Below are 17,582 nucleotides of genomic sequence, written 5' to 3' on the forward strand. Positions count from 1 at the left end.
GGTCACATGGAGGCACCGAGGGTTTATCCTATGGCAGATATTTTTCAAGAGTATCGTCATGACAACTGAGTCAAGGAATTCCATTTCCTGCCCTTGTTACAGCCGTTGTTAGGTGAGAATTGACTCATGGCATTCAATTTGCTGTTTAATTTTTGTCTGTGCTGTGGGTGTTCTTGATTTCATGCCCTACATGTGATACAATTGCTGTAAACACAAATTCTTGGCATCTTATTGTATCTTTTAGGGTTTTTTTTAAAAAAAAACTTGGAGGGAATCTGTTTTGTTTTGCCTTTTTTTGTTTGTTTGGTTTTGTTTTTTGTTTTTCCCCCCTCCCACTGGATTTAGTGGCATTACTGTGACGGCAAAGTGAACAACCGAAGAATTCAGATACTTTATTCTGAGCTTTTAATGCACTACCTTACGCCACCAGCTGCACAACAGCGGCACGTCTGACTCGCGTGGGGTTTCACACAGCAACCTGAGCCAGCTCTGTCTGTCTGTCCGGGGCTGAAGGGTGCCGCTGGAGCCTGGCAGCACTGGGTGGGGGTCGGGGTACACATGCACTGCCTGACTTGCCCCCCAAAGGCGCGCCTGGGCTGCACCTCAGCGCGCCGCTGCTGCGCGGTTCGTCCAGCTCGCAGGCGGCACAGAAACCCTGCAAAGGGTTCTTACAAACTGCTCAGGCATTGACTTGTTTATTGGCAGCTTGTATTAACTGGGCTTAAAGACTCCAGCGTGGCTTTATTTTTATGTCTATTACGTGCACGAGGCAGAGGGAAGATCTGAGGGGTGAGGCCATCATTCCCATGGCTGTAGCATCAGCAGCCCTGCGATGTACCCTAGTGAGGGCTCAGCTCAGCACCGCCCCGCCCTCTCCCACAGCAGGTTGCGTTGGCTACGGCAAGGCAAATAAATACACGTGGGACTTATCACCCGTGGCCTTCGCTGAGCCTGGGGCCTGTCCCTGCACAGCTCTTGGCCAAAGCGTGGGATGGGCTGGGGGCTGCGGTGAGGGTGGATGCTGACAGCGGCGTGGATGCTACCGGAGCGGGTCACACCGTGCAAGGGTGGAGCCCCGGGAAGGATTATTACTTTCAACATCGCTCTGGTCTCCATCAGCCGGTGCAGCCAGAGCTGTCACATCTGTCCAGGAGCCAGAAATAATGTGCCTGCCATCTAAGAGGGGTTAAAGGGGTGCCACGGTGCCAGGAACGTAACCCTGATCCCCCCCAGCACGCACTCAGCCTGGCCAAAACGTGCAGGCGTTGCTGGAGTGGAAGCACGGCTGCAGCCCAAAGCCAAAATGAGCTTACGGTGCTCCCCAGCAGGGCCTTGCTCGTCGGTCGCGATGACGTACCGGTGCTAACTGGCCCCGCGGCTGGAAAGCACGATGTCCGCGCTGACCCTGGAGGCGGGAAGGAACAGGCAAAAGACCTTCAGTTTGTGCCAACACGCCCGTGAGTCAGTGCTAATGCTCTGTAGCATCATCCTTCCCACAGGCAACCTCTGTACTTGTCTCCTTTTTAAAAGTCTTTGCTTATTTATTTAAATTGCGTCTGAGGCTTCATCCTGAATAGCTGACAGGGCAGGAGCAGCCTTTGCTACCCTGCAAGCTTGCTGATGAGTGCTGGGGCTATTCTTGGCTCACACGCGTCCAAGTGACCATGACCAATGCCAGAGCATCTGGAGTACCAGCTGCACTGCCAGCTCTGCACGACACCTAGACTGCTGCCTGGCAAGTCCGGGCTTTGCTGGACAGTAACAGAGGGTCATTTACAGAAATTGTGTTTGTTTCTAAAAAAATAAATAAGGTGGGGGCAGCAGTTGGTATCCATCCACCCAAACTTGGAATTTAGAAACCAGGAGCAGGACAGGCATTTGCAGCTCACATTGCTTCGCTCATCGAGGCGACACTTCTTCAGAGCGCTGCTCTGTGCTGCTGCATCCCCAGCTTTGCCACCAGCATGAGGCTTTGGCTCATTTCCTTAAGCACCCCTGCCCAGGATGCCATGCTCTACAGTATTGCTTAGAAAGCCAAAAGGTGATCATGAGGTGGCACTTTTTTTTATCCCTTTGATTTGAGAAACTTCATTTTGGGTGAAGTTGCCACTTTAATTTGCTTTTTTTTAAAAAAAGAAAGTTTGCTATGTACAGTGACACCATCAACTGGCAAAAGCCCAGCTAATGAGATATTTTTTTTGTCTCTGTATTGACTCTGACTGTAGCAGATAAAATCCATGGCTGCCACCTGCCCTCCCCAGGCCGCCGGCGCGGGGGCAGGGAAGGGCGCGGAGCAGAGGGCAGCCGGGCTCTGCAGACGCCTCTCCGGCTCTGCAGTGCCCCATTCGCTTCTCCTTTGTAAATGAGAGTAGCACCAGTGGAGGCCAACACCATACAGCGGTGGGAACATCAGTCCTACTGCACAGCGAGCCTCTTGGCACCTCCAGAGCAAAGCCATCAGTCACGGTGAGTAAAATTGTACTGAAGGCAAAACAACAGGGAAATAAGGCAAAAGAGGGTTAACGGCCAGGGAAGGGCTGCCTGTATTCAGCCAGAGCCACGGCAGCAGCCTGGGGAAGCCGGCTGCAGCACAGGCTGGAGCTGGACTAGGTGGTGATGTTATTTCTTCCCCCGGGTAGCCTGGGTTCTTTGCCATTACCGCGGTAGCTACAGCAACCAACTTGCATCCTATTATCTTTGGGAACAGCAGGACCTGCATATTAAAGTGACATATTTATTTTTATTGGATTTGTACATTTAATTAGCTGCCTTTGTATAGGGGCCACATCCTTGACCTATTTGTGGCACCTCAATAAACAAGCTCTGTGCAGCGTTTCCCCAGGGAAACTGCCTTTTGCAGGCGCGCAGCATTGGCAGTTTCACCGTTGCGGGGCTGTTTTGATCTAGGAGATATTTCTGGTGAATAACTCAGTCGTTTGCCAGCCGGGGAGAGCACCCACCTGACCGTGGGCTGTGGGGCAGGCTGTGCACTGGGAGCCCAAGGAGGCACCAGCTCATTCAGAAGAGCCGGCACACACAGAAACGCACACCTCCTGGCCGCATGCTGCCGAAATTCCTGAATTCATGAGCTGTGCGGGCAGAACTGGAGGGCAGCCAACGTCCCCGTAGTCCCGACGCAGGCAGTAGCTGCTCTGATTGCAGGGCACGTGTGGCCGCCGTGGGACTGTGCGGCTGGTGACGGTGGGGTGGCCGCTGAGCACTGCTGGCACCATGGTGCATCCCTTCGTGACTGCTGGAGAGGGCTGCAGTGTCCGCCGTGGCTTGTAGCTCAAATCAGGCACAGCTGGGATACTCTACACTGTGATTAAATGCCATGTGGGCTCGTTGGTGGCTTTAAATGTCAAATCTGTATATTCTTATAGGCTCTCAGCCTGCCTCATGCTATGGTATGTGGCTGAACAATAGTTAAATGCCAGTGTGAACCGTAACCTTGATGTCCTGTACATCAGGAAAAATAAATAGCTGTTCGCGTGCCCAGTTAAAGATATTCCTCAACTTAATTAAAATGAATTATTTTTCCTAAAGATGAGTGATCTGCTAGGGGAGGAGGAAAGAGAGGCTTGTGTGGCCTTAAGGTTTCAGATAAAGGCTTTTTCTTGTCATGTGGCAGCTGAGGCTTGTTTATGGAAAACAATAAAATTTTGAATCAAACTCTTAAATCTTAATATTGTGCATAAAATATCTAATGAAATCGCCTTCAGCTCCCTGAAGATAAAGGCAATGCTTGTTCGTGACAGAGCAGCCTTTTCTTCTCCCCGGAGCTGGACTCTAAAAGTCAGGGAGGTGATGGAAGCAATGCAGGCTTGTGACAGTGGGTGACAGGTGCTGGGAGACGTACGGCAAAGAAACTGGGCAGCAATTTAGTCTTCCTTGTTAGTGCTGGAGAGGTGTGGAAGTGACTGGTCAGAAATGAGGTTAGCAGGTGGAAGAGCTTGCCGGTCTGTTAGTCAGTCTGACATCCTCAGTATCTGCGCCAAGATCTAAGCGCAGGAGGAGACCAGAAGACAGGGAGGAGGGGAAAAAAACGAACCCTCATGTGCAAGTCCCTAAGCAAAGCTCCACTGGCAAGAAGAGTATTTTTAAGGGTTATACAGCTGAGAGAGAGAACAGAAGTATTTCTACAGTCATTTTATGAGCATTATGTGATGGCAGCGTTGCAGGTTTGGGAAGCCTGGCACCAAGTGCAATTCATTTCCAAGATCCTGACGTTCAGATGCTGCAAAGTCCCACCAAAGTGGGGAGCTGTCAGTGTCCCGTGGCACCTCCATGGCCAGCGTGCCAATAACCCTCCCTAACTGCTGCCTCGGCAGCAGCCAGCACTGATGGTGTGTCATCAAAACGCTGTTTGCCGGCCGCTGCATCGCCGATTCGGACGGCAACCATGGCAAGCCTTTTCCAGCCACGTGCATGGGTGCTTTTGAGGGTGAGACTTGCTGGGTTTGGTCCTTCCACTCCGGGGGTTTGTTACAGGGGCACAACCAATGTGCCTGCAATCCCAGTTGGGGCAAACCACGAGGGAAACTGGCTCCAGCGACACCTGGAGGGTACGGAGCGCTCTCCACTGCGCCATGCTCACACACCAAGGCATTAAGGTTTATGTTTCTGGCAGGAGGCAGTGTCCGAGCTGGTCACCAGATGTACTGAACCGCTCAAGAGTTTGTTTGCACTGAGCAGTATTGCGCCAACCTGCAGAGGGGTGAGGACCTTTGTGTGCCTGCAGGTACTGACAGTGCTCAGCACTTTGGCGCATAAAGCCTTGGAAAGGCAAGGAAAAGGGAGGCAGGGAAGGGTTGTCATAACCTGGGAAAAATGATTGGCTTTACTTAAAAGCTACAGCATAAGCCCTAGACACAAAGCAGAGGTGGGACAGACATGAAGCAGCAGTCTGTGACCGTGGGTTTGTCGTCTGAAGTGACTGAGAGATGCTGTCCTGGGAGCACGTTTGATCCAGCAGCCTTAAGCCAAACAGCCCCGTAGGCACCACGGCAGCCTCAGTTTTGGAGACGATTTGTTGAAACTAATGCATATAGCCAGATAAAAGGTAAATCCAAAGAAACAGGTGGCAGAAGCACAGAGCGTTAGCTCTTGCGCTCGGTAGCATGTACTTCAGGGTGTGCATCTTTCATCCCCCTGTAGCTGGTGTAAATAACCTGGAGCCCCTTTCCAGGCTGTAGCTCACCTTTGGCAACATCCCCTCCGGGGAGCACCGGAATTACTGCAGCTCCTCTTTCCATGACATGTAGCTGTGCTCCCGGTCTGACACAGTGGTCTGGTTTTCTTCTTTCAAAACTTAACTTTCTTCTTTGTTTTTGAAATAAAAATTAACTTGCTGTTCATCTTTTATTTCCTTTTCATGCTCTGAGCAGCGAGTAATTAGAGCTGCATCACACTGGAGAAATTACAACAATATAATATTTCTACAGTTAACTCTGCATAAATATAATATCTTTGAAAAATAACAAGCTGCTCTAAGGGAAATTAATTATCCCATTGGGACAGTCATTATTCTGAAACAAAAGCACTCGGTTTTCTTTACCCACTTTCATTTTGAGCATTTCTTTCCTTTTAAGTACTGGCCACATATTCCTGTCCTTTTCTCTGTGTCTGGAACATAAATAATATGTTTAAAACAGTGTAAAAAAAATCTGCCGTGGAACCTTTTACAGATATCATGAGACTATTAAGCAGCCTTAAGTTGCTTAGGTCAAAGTGCATGTCACAACTCTGTTTTGGTGGCTATATATCATTACTGGTCACCAAACCAGTTCAGCCCATCGAGTCACATCTGCCTTGGCCATTTTTTTGTGAGTTGTTGCTTCTTCTTTGAGGAACATGACTCCATTTATCATAATAAGCATTTATCATCTGGACCATCATCACCTTCTCTACCCAGGCGCAAGCCGTGGTACTTAAGAGGAGCTTCTCTTTTATTCAAAAGGGAATGGCTGTGCTGTACGTGGTGTTCGCCGGGAAGGCTTGTGTATGCCACAAGCCTTGGAAGGCAGACGCTGGAGCTTATAGCAAGAGGCTTTAAAGACAACAACGCACGACGTCCGTGGCTTAAACCATACGCTGACTTCTGGAAGTGTATGAAGGTACAGAGGCGCAAGCAGTGCCATTGCAGGGCTGGCCTCGGGGAAGGAAAAGCGGCGCGTTGGGAGCACCGCGTGTTGTACACGGGCGTCTCCCGCACGGCTGGGCGAGCGCTCGCAGCCCTGAAGCCAGCCCGCACTCCTCGCAGGATGCAGAGCGGCGCCCATCACCTGCTCGAGGCCTTGGCCGGCGCAGCGTCCAGCGGGAAGCCAGCCTCAGAGTGCGCAAACGCCGTGGCAGCCGGCCTAAATGGGCCCAATTTTTAATGGCGTTTAAAAGCTGCGCTGTCGTATTTGTACTTGGTTGGGCAGTGCAGGAGGCATTTCTGCTCCAGCAGCAGCAGCTCCGGGCCACCAAACTTGGTGCTATTCTGCATCCCTGGCCAGGACTACATGAGCATGTTTTAAAGCAGGGCAAGGTCTTCTGTGCCATCTATCAGCCAGCTCTTTTTATTATTCTTATTTATTCTTATTCTTATTCTTAATCTTATTCTTTATTTTTTAAATTATAATTATTAGGGTCATTACTTGACTGTAGCAGGACGTGGCCTGCTGGCTTTGTATCGTGCGCGCAGACGCCGAGTCCTTGAGCTCAGCAGTGAGCTGTGCCGCTGTAGGGCAAGGAGAGGGGCGCAGTCCCCCAGCAGCCTTTCCCTGGTGGATAACAGCTCTCTGGGCGACCCTGTGAGTGACGGCCAGCACTTAGACTGCTTTTGCTTTCATGCACCGATGTTGGGCTGCCATTATTTTTAGAAAGATACTTTCATTTTACAGCTCACAATCTTTGGGTGGGTTATTGGTATTTCTGTATTTTCCCAATATACTGGGGGAAATGAAAAAAGGCTTTGTCATTGCACAGGTAAGTTCGCAGCAGTACAAGTGCGGAGGCTCAGAGAAAACCCCCTCCCACCAAACCCATTACCAAGCTTCACGTGTGTTTGTAAGAGCTTTTGCAGTCAAGGTGAATTACAAGGCCTCTTGCTGAATCCCTGACAGATACAAACACTTAGTTATCCTTGGCTTTGCTGCTGAAACTAATCAAAGATATTGTTTATTAAACTCCTATTGTCTCTGCAGTGAAGAACAAGGACAAGCGCCGCTGTAGTGATTTAATACTTCCGACAGTTCAGTGTAAGGATTTATTATGGGCAGCTGAAAGTGCAAACACGCAATGCCCAAGTCCTTACTTTTAATTTGTCACTTCTTTAAAAAAATGTGTACACAAGGCTAAAACCCAAGCCTGTCTCTGCAGTTCAGCGTGATCTCTTCTCAGCCAGGGAACAAAACAAAGCATAAACCCTCACCTTCCCTTCAAACAGAGGCAGGACATTAAGATTTAGCCCTGCATTTAAAGGCAGATTGCCATGCTCCTGCAGCACAAGCGGTTTTAGACTAGAAACTGGTATATAAAAAAAAAAAAATAATCAGACTTTATGGTTTAAATTAGCAGTTTATTATCCAGTTATACCTGTGATCCTCTCTGAGAGGATCTGTCAGAGTGGGAAAGACGGGTCTGCTTCACAGAGAGGAGCTCAGCCCTGCCGGTCCCACGGACAGCTCTGGCCCTCCGCGCCACACCTGGGTTACAGCGAGAGCCCCCCGTGCAGGGTCGCATAAACCGAGCCAATGAGAGATGTATGGGGTTTTTTCTCAAGTGAAGACCCTTTCTTTGTGTATCAATTTTATTAAGGTTTCTGGGAGCGTATCATAATAAATAAAGCACAAAGATAAATGAGTGAGCACAATTAATAAATGCAATGATTCAGCCCTCTGAGCTTTTAAACTGCTTATCTAATCATGTGTAATCTTTATTCACAGTGTTAAAACTCTTCCATTACAACAGTTGTAACTCAATTAGGAAAATGGCTTTAACGGTTTAAAGAAGGTAAAGGCAATGTGTGCTTTTCCAGGCTACAGGTGCTCAGGTGAACGGCGCTCTGGCTTGGCAGGTCCGCCAAGCACCAACATCCAAATCTCAAAGGTGACCCACAGAGTAGAGCTGCTGCCTTCCTGCCCTGTGATACGTCACCCCAAATCCGGCAGATGGATGGGAGCCGAGAGCTCCATCACCATCCTCCATGGCCACTTTTTCTCCAGCCTGTTAAATCACACCAGTCGGACACTCAACCCAAAATATTCTTATCCTTAATTATCACAGAAGTCCTAGCTATAGCAGCTTCTTACTACGTGAACAGAATTTTCTCTCTCTTTGGCTTTTTAATATTTCTAAACAGTGTTGCTAGCTACTTTCTTTGGTTCTTGTCTGACCCGAAAGCCGAGCCCACCCTCGCAGCAGCAGCACGGCGACCCCCGCTGCGGCGGACGTTCCTGGCAATGTCTCTTGACTTTGAGTACAAAGTTCTTTCTCTTCGCTATCATTTAATTTGCACGTAACTCTTAGAACAAGCTACTTCTAGCTTAGATTTTGTGTCTATGCTGCTTGGATTTAACACAGTGGTTCCCCAACCAATTTTCCCTGGCAGCTTGCGTGGGCCGGCTTCTGCTTTACTCATTTCCAGCCGCTAACCCCCCCCCGACTCTAGGCCTCCTGCGTAAGTAGCAAAAATTAAAGCAATACCCCCAAAGCCCATGTTCTCTCTGTATTCCTGCCACTTCTTTTTTCATTTAACAACTCCCAGGTTTCTCTCAGGACATGTGCATTAATTTGCCCCAGACTTCTTGCTCCAAGAGAGGCCATATCTTGTGTACTGTAGCATGGAAAAACAAAAAGACAAGGCTGAATCTTTGCGGTGCCCTGGACCCCTATGCGGGATGGGCTCCCTGAGGGATTTCATTAAAAAAAACACAACCCAATAATTTCCAAATGTAGCAAAAAATACATTCGCTCTGCCAAGGTGCATCGCTCCGGCCGCGTGGGCGCCGCGTCTGGAGCCACGCGGTGCCTGCGCTGCCGCAGAGAGCTGATGAGCGATGCCCTGCCGGGGCTGAGAGGTTGTGCCTCCCTCCGCCTTCTCGAGGTTGAAATTTTAGATGGCTTTTCAGGTAAAAGGAAAAAAAGTTCTTGTCTTTGATTATGGTTTATCTTCTTGTCTGGAAAAGTTGCTTGGAAAGCACTTTGTAAGGCTCATCTACGGACACCCTTCTGTAATTCTGCTGTGACCTTTTCCCCATCCTTCCAGAAGTAACTCTGAAAAAAAAAAAAGGAAAAAAAACCCCAAAGCCACACAAAAAAACTGTAAAGATATATATTTTTTTTCTACCTTCAGAGAGTGTTTTTTTCCCCCCCTGCAAAAGCACGTGCCTGCTTTACAGGCCTCTAATCCGACTGCAGAATCAGAACAAAATCAGACTAGCTTTGGCCAGAGCACCGGGGAGGCACAGCCTCGAACCAGGTTGCACTAGTGAGCAATAAGTTTTTTACCTGTTGAAAAGGTCACACTTGAATTTCTATTCGGAGTTAATACTTCCCTGGAGAAGCGACAGTTATCTGTTGGGAGAGGAATTGAAGGGAGAATATGAATATGAAGAGGAAAAATGAAAAAAAGGACCCAAACCAATGCTGGCCAAACAGTAAAATCTTCAGTACTGATGAAATTTTGAACGCAAGCTTACGGGAGATTTAAGGACACTTTCCAGGTGTTATTGCACTGTGCACTGTTCTTTTTTTTGGCCAGACCTGGAAACTTTGAAATATCTTGGAAAAGGAAAGCTTCTGAAGGGTATTTCATTCTCCTGAAAAAATGGAAAAGCTACAGAATAAAAGCTTCACAAGATCACCTGCTTTTATAACAGCACTTTCTTCTCACAGGCTGTATTTTCATATGCCATGTAAAAGCATTCCTGAGATTTCTGAGATTTTCTTGGCTTTTTCTTTTTTTTTTTCATCACTAGCTGAGTGTCAGGGCCTGTTTCCATTTAAATGCAGATGAAGGACTTACCTGGCTGCATTTCAGAGGGCCCCACCATGTTCCAGCAGCTGGGAAGGAGCATCCCCATCCCGAACCAGCCCATTACACCCGTCCCAGCGCTGCAGCACACACGAGTCCGGGCAGCCACCCGCCCCTCCATTAATAAAGACATTGTCACAAAAGCCACTGAGCCATGAAATGCAGTGAAACCACCTTGCAGAAGGCCTTATGTTTGGTATTTGTTGTGCTTTTAGCCTTTTAACACGGTTCTTCAGCTGGGCCGTTGGGTTTAAAAGGGCACCACGGCTGCAGCTCGGTGGGTGCCGCCAAGGCGACCGCCAGCGCTGCTGCGGCATAACTGCAGGTTTCACGCTGGGGAGCCGTGGTTTCTTTTTCCCCTCCTCTCTCCAGATTTTGAGCCCGCTCTGGCGGTCATTGCAAAGATGGTGAAGTTGGCAGAAACACCAACCTGACCCCTATTCTGCCTTTCCTGAATGTTCACCGGCCCAAACCTGTTATGTGCCTCTAAGCCAGACGCCAGGCTCTGGTGATGACACAGTCACTGGTATGGATAATTTGGCTCTTACGTGTTTTCTCTGTGCTTTGAAGAAACATCTTTGAGCAGTTTCTTAAATGTCATTCTTTGCAGTATACAGAGCGGGCAATAAACAATAAAATTATTCACCTTGAAGAAACCATCTGCTGTCTTTAAGGACATCATCAGGATTTTTGTTGCTTTGAATGGTCCTCTGGGATGCTGTAAGTGTCATTAAAACACTGTGTTTCCCATTGTCTGTGTGCCAGACTCATTTTGCTTGAGAAACAAAAATAATGATGGGTAAAATAAGCAGAAATTTCATTCTCTATTAGTTTCTATATTTCATTTATTTCGTGTTTTTGTTGTACATAATGCTTGGTATTTGGAGTTATTCTTCGAAGGCTGCATCAGACTGATTTAGCCCTTGGACGTGTGGCGCTCCAGGCGCAGCAGTCTGACCCGCTCGCAGGCTCTGCTGTGCCTCGGTGATCGCTCTCTGCCATCTCAGCGCCTCGCTCCGCATGCAGCTGCTCAGCGCCGAGAGAGCTGACCCGCACGGTGCGCTTTGCAGAGACGCCGCTGACGCCCGACTGCAGCAAAGCAAGGTTACAGTTAACCCAGGGACATCTGTCTCCATTTTTCTCATCTACCCAACCATGGATGGAGAGGACATTACCATTTTAAATGAAAGTTCAACTCCCTCCTCCACCTCCTCCCATGCCTGCGATATATATGCTGCCTTCTTTTCTTTCCTCTGTTCCTTTATAATGATGACATGCTTGACAACAGCACTATGTCCCTGTGCACGGGGAGATCTATCATGGCCTAAAGAGGACTTGTCTCTTGCTCCTTAGGACAGCAGTGCTGCGATCCTTAGGAAAAGGCAGGCAGAGCTGTTCCCGCTCCCCTCTGCTACACCCGGCTAATCACTGGCCTCTTTCCTGCCTGCCCCCACAATCCTCACAGCCTTTCCTGGTTCTCTTACTGAGTTTAAAACAAAAAGCCCAGCAACGCCCCTAAAACTCCATCCCCACTTCACAGGAAGAACCGGAGGCTCAGGACAGAAATTACAGAAAATATTGCAGGAATGTCCATCTCACAACTCGCTCCCGCTGCCCAGGACATCAGTGTGTGGGCGACGAAAGCCACGTGCACCTACCCCCAAAACTCGGCTGCGGCGGAAACCCCTCCCAGCACAGCCCTTGGCACGGGCAGGCTCCGAACGTGGAGGTGCGGCTGGGCTGGGGGATGGAGCTGAAGAAAAGGTCAAATAAGAGGTGGTTTTAGTGAAAGAACAAAGGTTGAGAGCTGCGTCTGGAACGGGCTGGGAAAAGTAATGGGTTTTAAAAATAAAGCTCCACCGTTTTAAATGCTGTGTTGTTTGGAATGTGTTGGCTTCCTCCTAATGAAAGCCTGCAAGAGCAGATCATTGACGCAATAGTCTGTGCCTTGCAGGGTTCAACCTTAGTTTCAAGGTTGTAAGGTTTATTTCTGGAGGCTAAATTTACTATAAAAAGCTTTCCAAAACCTAGCTAATGTAATGAAAAAGCAATCAAACGTTAAGAAAGAGCCATCGGATCAGAGACGACCCACCATTATTAATCTAGCTGAAACCAAAGGCTAAGGTCTGTCAGCCTTAAAAAATCAAATTAATTCTTTTTTAGCTCTACAGCCTTTAATTGTTCCTCTCACCAATCGATGAGTTATAAAAATATGAAGAAAATATTCGAGCCAAACCGAAGCTTCTTTTAAAATGAAATGAAATAAAAGCACAATAAAAGCAGCTCAAGGTTCTAGTGACATCAGTTTTGCTGTTGTGGTTTCCGAAGTCAGAGCCTCCTTTGATGGGATTATTTGTTCATACCTCACGATCCATTCGTTATTGTGCCCGTATTGTAGATTTCATGTTACAGTCAACAATAAAAAAATACCCTTGGCAACCTCCATTACATCCTGCAGTTAATTTGCGTTCTCACAAAGTGCTTATATTTACTATGAGTGATAATCATACATATGCATGAGACCTTAAGTGAGGGAGAATGCACTTAGGAGCCAATACAGCAGGAGGTTTGCCTAGAAGAGATGTCAAAATCAGTCCACTTTTGTTATATATGAGTAATTTAATTTCCTCTACAGTGTTATTAGGGCAAGAATGAAGTAACATTCTTTGGCATAATTGAAGCAAATACCAGCAAGACAAGGGGATAACAAAGCCTTCCCATCTTGTCATGTCAAATTCTTACCTACTATTCAGTGCGCACAGATGCATTCTTGGTGTTGAATTAAATTATCCAGTTGAGTTTATTAACTTGCTATGTCCCATGACCTTCAGCATATTTACCATTGGGTCTTTAAACTTCTGCCTTTCTTTAATTTACTCCTTCACAATCGACCTCATTTTTGCGTCAGACCAGAAGCACTGGTGCCATTCAATCCTTTTCCAGCTCTCGATTTCCAGCAGTGGCTCCTCTCGTTAAACCCTAAAACACGCTCTCCATTTCCAACACTCCCTAACAGATTATAAACCAAACAGCCAAGGGAGTCCTGGGACTGGGAAGGAGATGTGGGAGGCTGGCTCTTTCCTTTCCCCACAGTCCCTCATGTAGCAGAAAATGATGCTTAAAGGCATCAGGGGTTGCAGCCCCCCGGGACACAAGCCCAGCAGCCACTGAGAGCAGCTTCTGCGAGCTGCAGAGCAACCCTGCTGCTGGTGCCTCTCAGGGGTGGGTTACTTAACTTAAATTTAATTGATTTAAAGCTGTAATATCCTCCAAAGAAGAAACTGGAGCTTTCTCAATCTAACATGCTAATCGCAGGACAATCGGTTATTTGTGGGTTAGCCAAGGCTAAGGCACTTGATGCTTTTTTTGTGATTTCCAGCCCTGCAGCCTCCCCCACGAAACTCGGTGCAACACTTCTGTTGGCGCAGAAGGTTTGTTGTCCTGTAAAAGCAGCCTGGTCTCACAGCTCTGTACTGCAGGTACTGGCAGACGGCCGCCTAGCAGGGCTTCTCCCTGAGCAAGCCCTTGTAAACCTCGCGGGTCCGAATTCACCTGGCCCCCAGATCTAAATTTACCATATTTGGCCCAAATGGGAGCTGGGGGTTGGCCAATGACCAGCTCATATCTGAACGCAAAAAAAAAGGGCAAATTTTGAATACAAACAGTGATTAACTCTGGGCACGAGGGACAGGTGAGAGCTCACGTTTATCCCTCCTGCTTGCTCGCTAAGCTAATCCCTTGGCAGCAGAGAGCAAGGGTGATGCTGGGTGACGGTGTGCTCCCCAGATTTCAAGCCAGGAAGAAATAAGGTTAAAAACAGTGGAACCCAGCACCAAGGGAAATTATATTCTTTATCTCCCAGTACCTTTCTGAAAGACACTTTCATAATGGGAGGTGAGAGGTAGGGAACAACATTTCTTCCTTGCTTTCTAGCTCAGGGAATACAGCTTTTCTCCACCCGCCTCTGGGTCCATCCAAAGTGACAGACAGACATGTCCAGACATGCAATCTGATGCAAGAGCTGCCTTTGGTATTTATTTGATACTTACCAAACTCTAAGAAAGTCCTGCTTGGCACGATCCAGCATGGCAGAGGCACATCTAACTCTTTGTACCCCTGCTTGAGATCCAGCCGTGCTCTTCTGTTACTGCCATCCCTGCTACCTCATCTGTAAAATAGGGATAAATACTATTTATGCACCTGTGAAAGCATTTGAGGGCATCACAGGAAAGGTGGTGTGCACATGGATATATTATTGCATCTATTCGTACAAAGAACAGTAAAAGGGCAACACAGAAGCAATTTACAACAACACATTTTAGCACTGTTTAGCCTGGGAAGGTCATTATGCGCAGCTGCTCCAGAGAGAGGAAGCTTCAATGCTCTGAGCAGAGCATGCCTGCAGGAAGAATACGCCATACACCAGGCTCCGGGAAGCCTCAGCTTACAAATCAGCTTATCTTGCCTGTGCACAAGTTAGCCTTTTTTTTCACATGGTATTTAAACATTCTTCAACTTGTGAATTCCTGAATATGTGAGATAAAACCAAGTCATTGCAGGATGAACCTCAGCTCCCTAAAGCTGCCGAACAGGAATGGAATGGAGAGAAGCAAAAAGGAGGGGATATTTTCCAGGTGTACCAGGTGGGGCCACAGATTTCTCGCAGATGCTATATGTCTCATTTGTCATATTCTGCCATTCTTCCCTTGTTTTTAATTGTCCTCTTGAAACATTAGTCCTACCTAGCCGAATTGTGCGGCTGTTTAACTGAGAAAGGTGGTAAATAACAGTCATTTCTAGAAGAAAGTAGTAAATAAATAGCAGTAAAAAATAAAATAAAATGGAATATCAGCAAGCAAAGTGAGTTTTGTTGGAGTTTCTTACAGTGAGAAATCAATGCCGAAGTCCTCCATATCCAAAGAAGGGTAAGGCATGAAAGTTAAGCGTAGCCTGTCACCCTTTCTTGGACTTAATGGATGCTCCACCTTTAGGTATCAGACATTTTCCAGGTGTTTAGGATCATTCAATCCTTCAGCCTTTCTGCAGAGACAGTCTGCTGGCCCCTCTCTGCCAAGCACAGCGATAGGTACCGCTTACCTACGGGATATTGAACTGAGCCAGCGAGATCATTCCGCATTTACCAAAGGCCAGTCGTGAGATGCTTGGAGCCACCTGGGTCCATCAATAACATCTCAGTTTGAAACGTACCACTTGGCAAGTTACAAAAAAAAGGCAAACTCTACCCACTCTGCTGTGCCCTCTGCCAGTGCCAGCACCGCTGCCCCCGTACTGTGCTCCACACGCCCAAACTCAAACAGCTCCATCAAAACGAAGGGCGTATGTTTACAGCACAGCCAGATCTTCTCGGTGGACTTAATCAGGATGAGAAAAATGCCGCGCTGTGCTTTTATTACTTGCTTACAAGTTGATGTGGTGATTCTGGGATTTTTTAAGGCTCGAAGAAAATGTAACTGTCTAACCTGACCTCCTGAATCGCAGGAGATCACCCACAGGTGGCGGGTGCTCTCTGCTATTGGAGGAATGCAGCAAAGGCATAAGCTGTGATTTTACCCTGATGTAGACCGCTGCTGGTGGAACAAAAACAGGAACTCTTGAACTCTCTCCCTGCCAGATAGGGATAGAAAATTGCTTTCTGGCCGGTCTAGGTAAAGCTGCATTAAGCTAAGCTGTAGATGAAATTATTGTTATATTCATTGCAAGGGCTGCTATGACAACAGATGAATGCTGCAGGTAATTTGATTACATTTCTGTCAGCCCCTGTGCCTTTCAGGAGACAATGCAGAAGCCAACAGCATTTTCTTTTAATCTCACAGGTGGCACGGAAAATGTCAAATTCTTCTCCAGAGGGCCTAACGAGAGCATTTCACTTGTGTCACGAAGCATTATTTAAGTATCTTGAAGGATCACTCATGTTTTTTTCCCAGCATCTCCAATTCTGTGCATGTTTGCTCCGTGGTTTCAGGAACCATGCTGCACAGCGGCACTTCCCGTCCCTCTTGGTGCTTGCAGGCTGAATCCCGACAAAAGCTGTCTGCACCCCCTGCCCACCCCACCGGGAGAGGAGGGGATGAGAAACATGTGAAAGTCGGAGTTCGCCGAGGAGGCGAGAGCGCCGAGAAAGCCGCGGTGTCCCCCTCCTGCACTCGTCTGCCTCAGCTTAGGTGTGGTTTGGAAATCAGCGCTCACTTGATCGTATTAATGGGAAAAAACTTTGGGGGAAGGAGGCGAGAAAAGTTCCTTTTTCCCTGTGATCATGAACTGCACAGCAGGGAGAGGAAAACAACTGCTTTAAGGACAAAGTATTGACTGATATAACAGAGAGAAGTTAATAGATATTGACTCCCACTTGGTTTAAGTAGGTCACACAGTGCAAGAACATGATGCACATCCTCCTCTGAGGCGTGGGGACAGGCAAGTCTTGCCACAATGAGCAAGATTTTAAATGTTTAATTTAAATGTATCATTCCCTCATCCTAAGTGACGGTATTTTCGTATGCAAAAGTCCTAATTTCTGTACAGCTGGGTGAAAGCCTGTGCTGATGGGCAGTACTGACTTCTGTGGGCGCTGTGGGAGCTCAGCATGACTTGGGAAGTGATCTGTGCCTCACCAAGGCCGGCCCCAAGAGCATTCAAATAATCTTATAATTCACATTAATTAAAGCAGGAAGATGGCACTTATCTATTGTTTATCTGAGGAAACTGAGGAGCACTACTTCCATAGCAGGGTATAAGCTCAGCTGCCATGTAATTAAGTCATAGTTACGCAAGCACTGAACAAATGTGCAGCAAGATTCAGATAATACATTAAGGCGATAAGAAATACCCAGGCATTTAGCTGGCATTGAGGAAATTAGCCACACCAAATTAGATATCAATGAACACATTTGCTACCATGTCAGTTATTACTCGGAGTATAAATTGAGAGTTAATAAATTATTTCTAGACTTCTAACATTAATTCATATTAGGAATTTTTGAAAAATACTGTTATTTTATTATGTTAGGTCTTCTATGTGTTTTATGACACTGATGAAGAAGATAAGATGTCACTGCCCTCTCCTCAATACCTCCCTAGACTGACAGGAGAAAGGGGGAATGACAGCAAGACACAGGTTAAGGTCAGCAGTGAAGAGAGTTGGCAAAGCACTGAGGGCAAGTCTTGGAAGACCTGGATGCTTTTTCTGAACTCGAGAATAACTTTGTGCCTTAATTTCTCCTTCGGTAGATGGAGATAATGAAAGTCCCATTGTGAGGGACTTTGAAATATCTCTGATGAAAAGCTCTACAAAATGACAAGTTATTTCTCATGCTCATCCATCAGGTTTGGTGGAGTCCCGTGCGGCCAGCCAGGGGCCAGAAATGCATGATGAGCTGCCAAAGAAACATTTCTGGATATTCTGCCTGAAAAAAGAAGCAGGTTCTGGTCACTGGATCAAGATCAAACTGCAGAAAACAGTTAAATGCGTTAACACCTAGAACACCCAGTCAGCATGGGAGGCACTGATCGTACATTAATTCATGCTGGATTCTTCTCAAAGGAG

The sequence above is a fragment of the Phalacrocorax aristotelis genome, chromosome 15 (genome assembly GCF_949628215.1).
Source record: "Phalacrocorax aristotelis chromosome 15, bGulAri2.1, whole genome shotgun sequence".
NCBI classification, from domain to species: domain Eukaryota; kingdom Metazoa; phylum Chordata; class Aves; order Suliformes; family Phalacrocoracidae; genus Phalacrocorax; species Phalacrocorax aristotelis.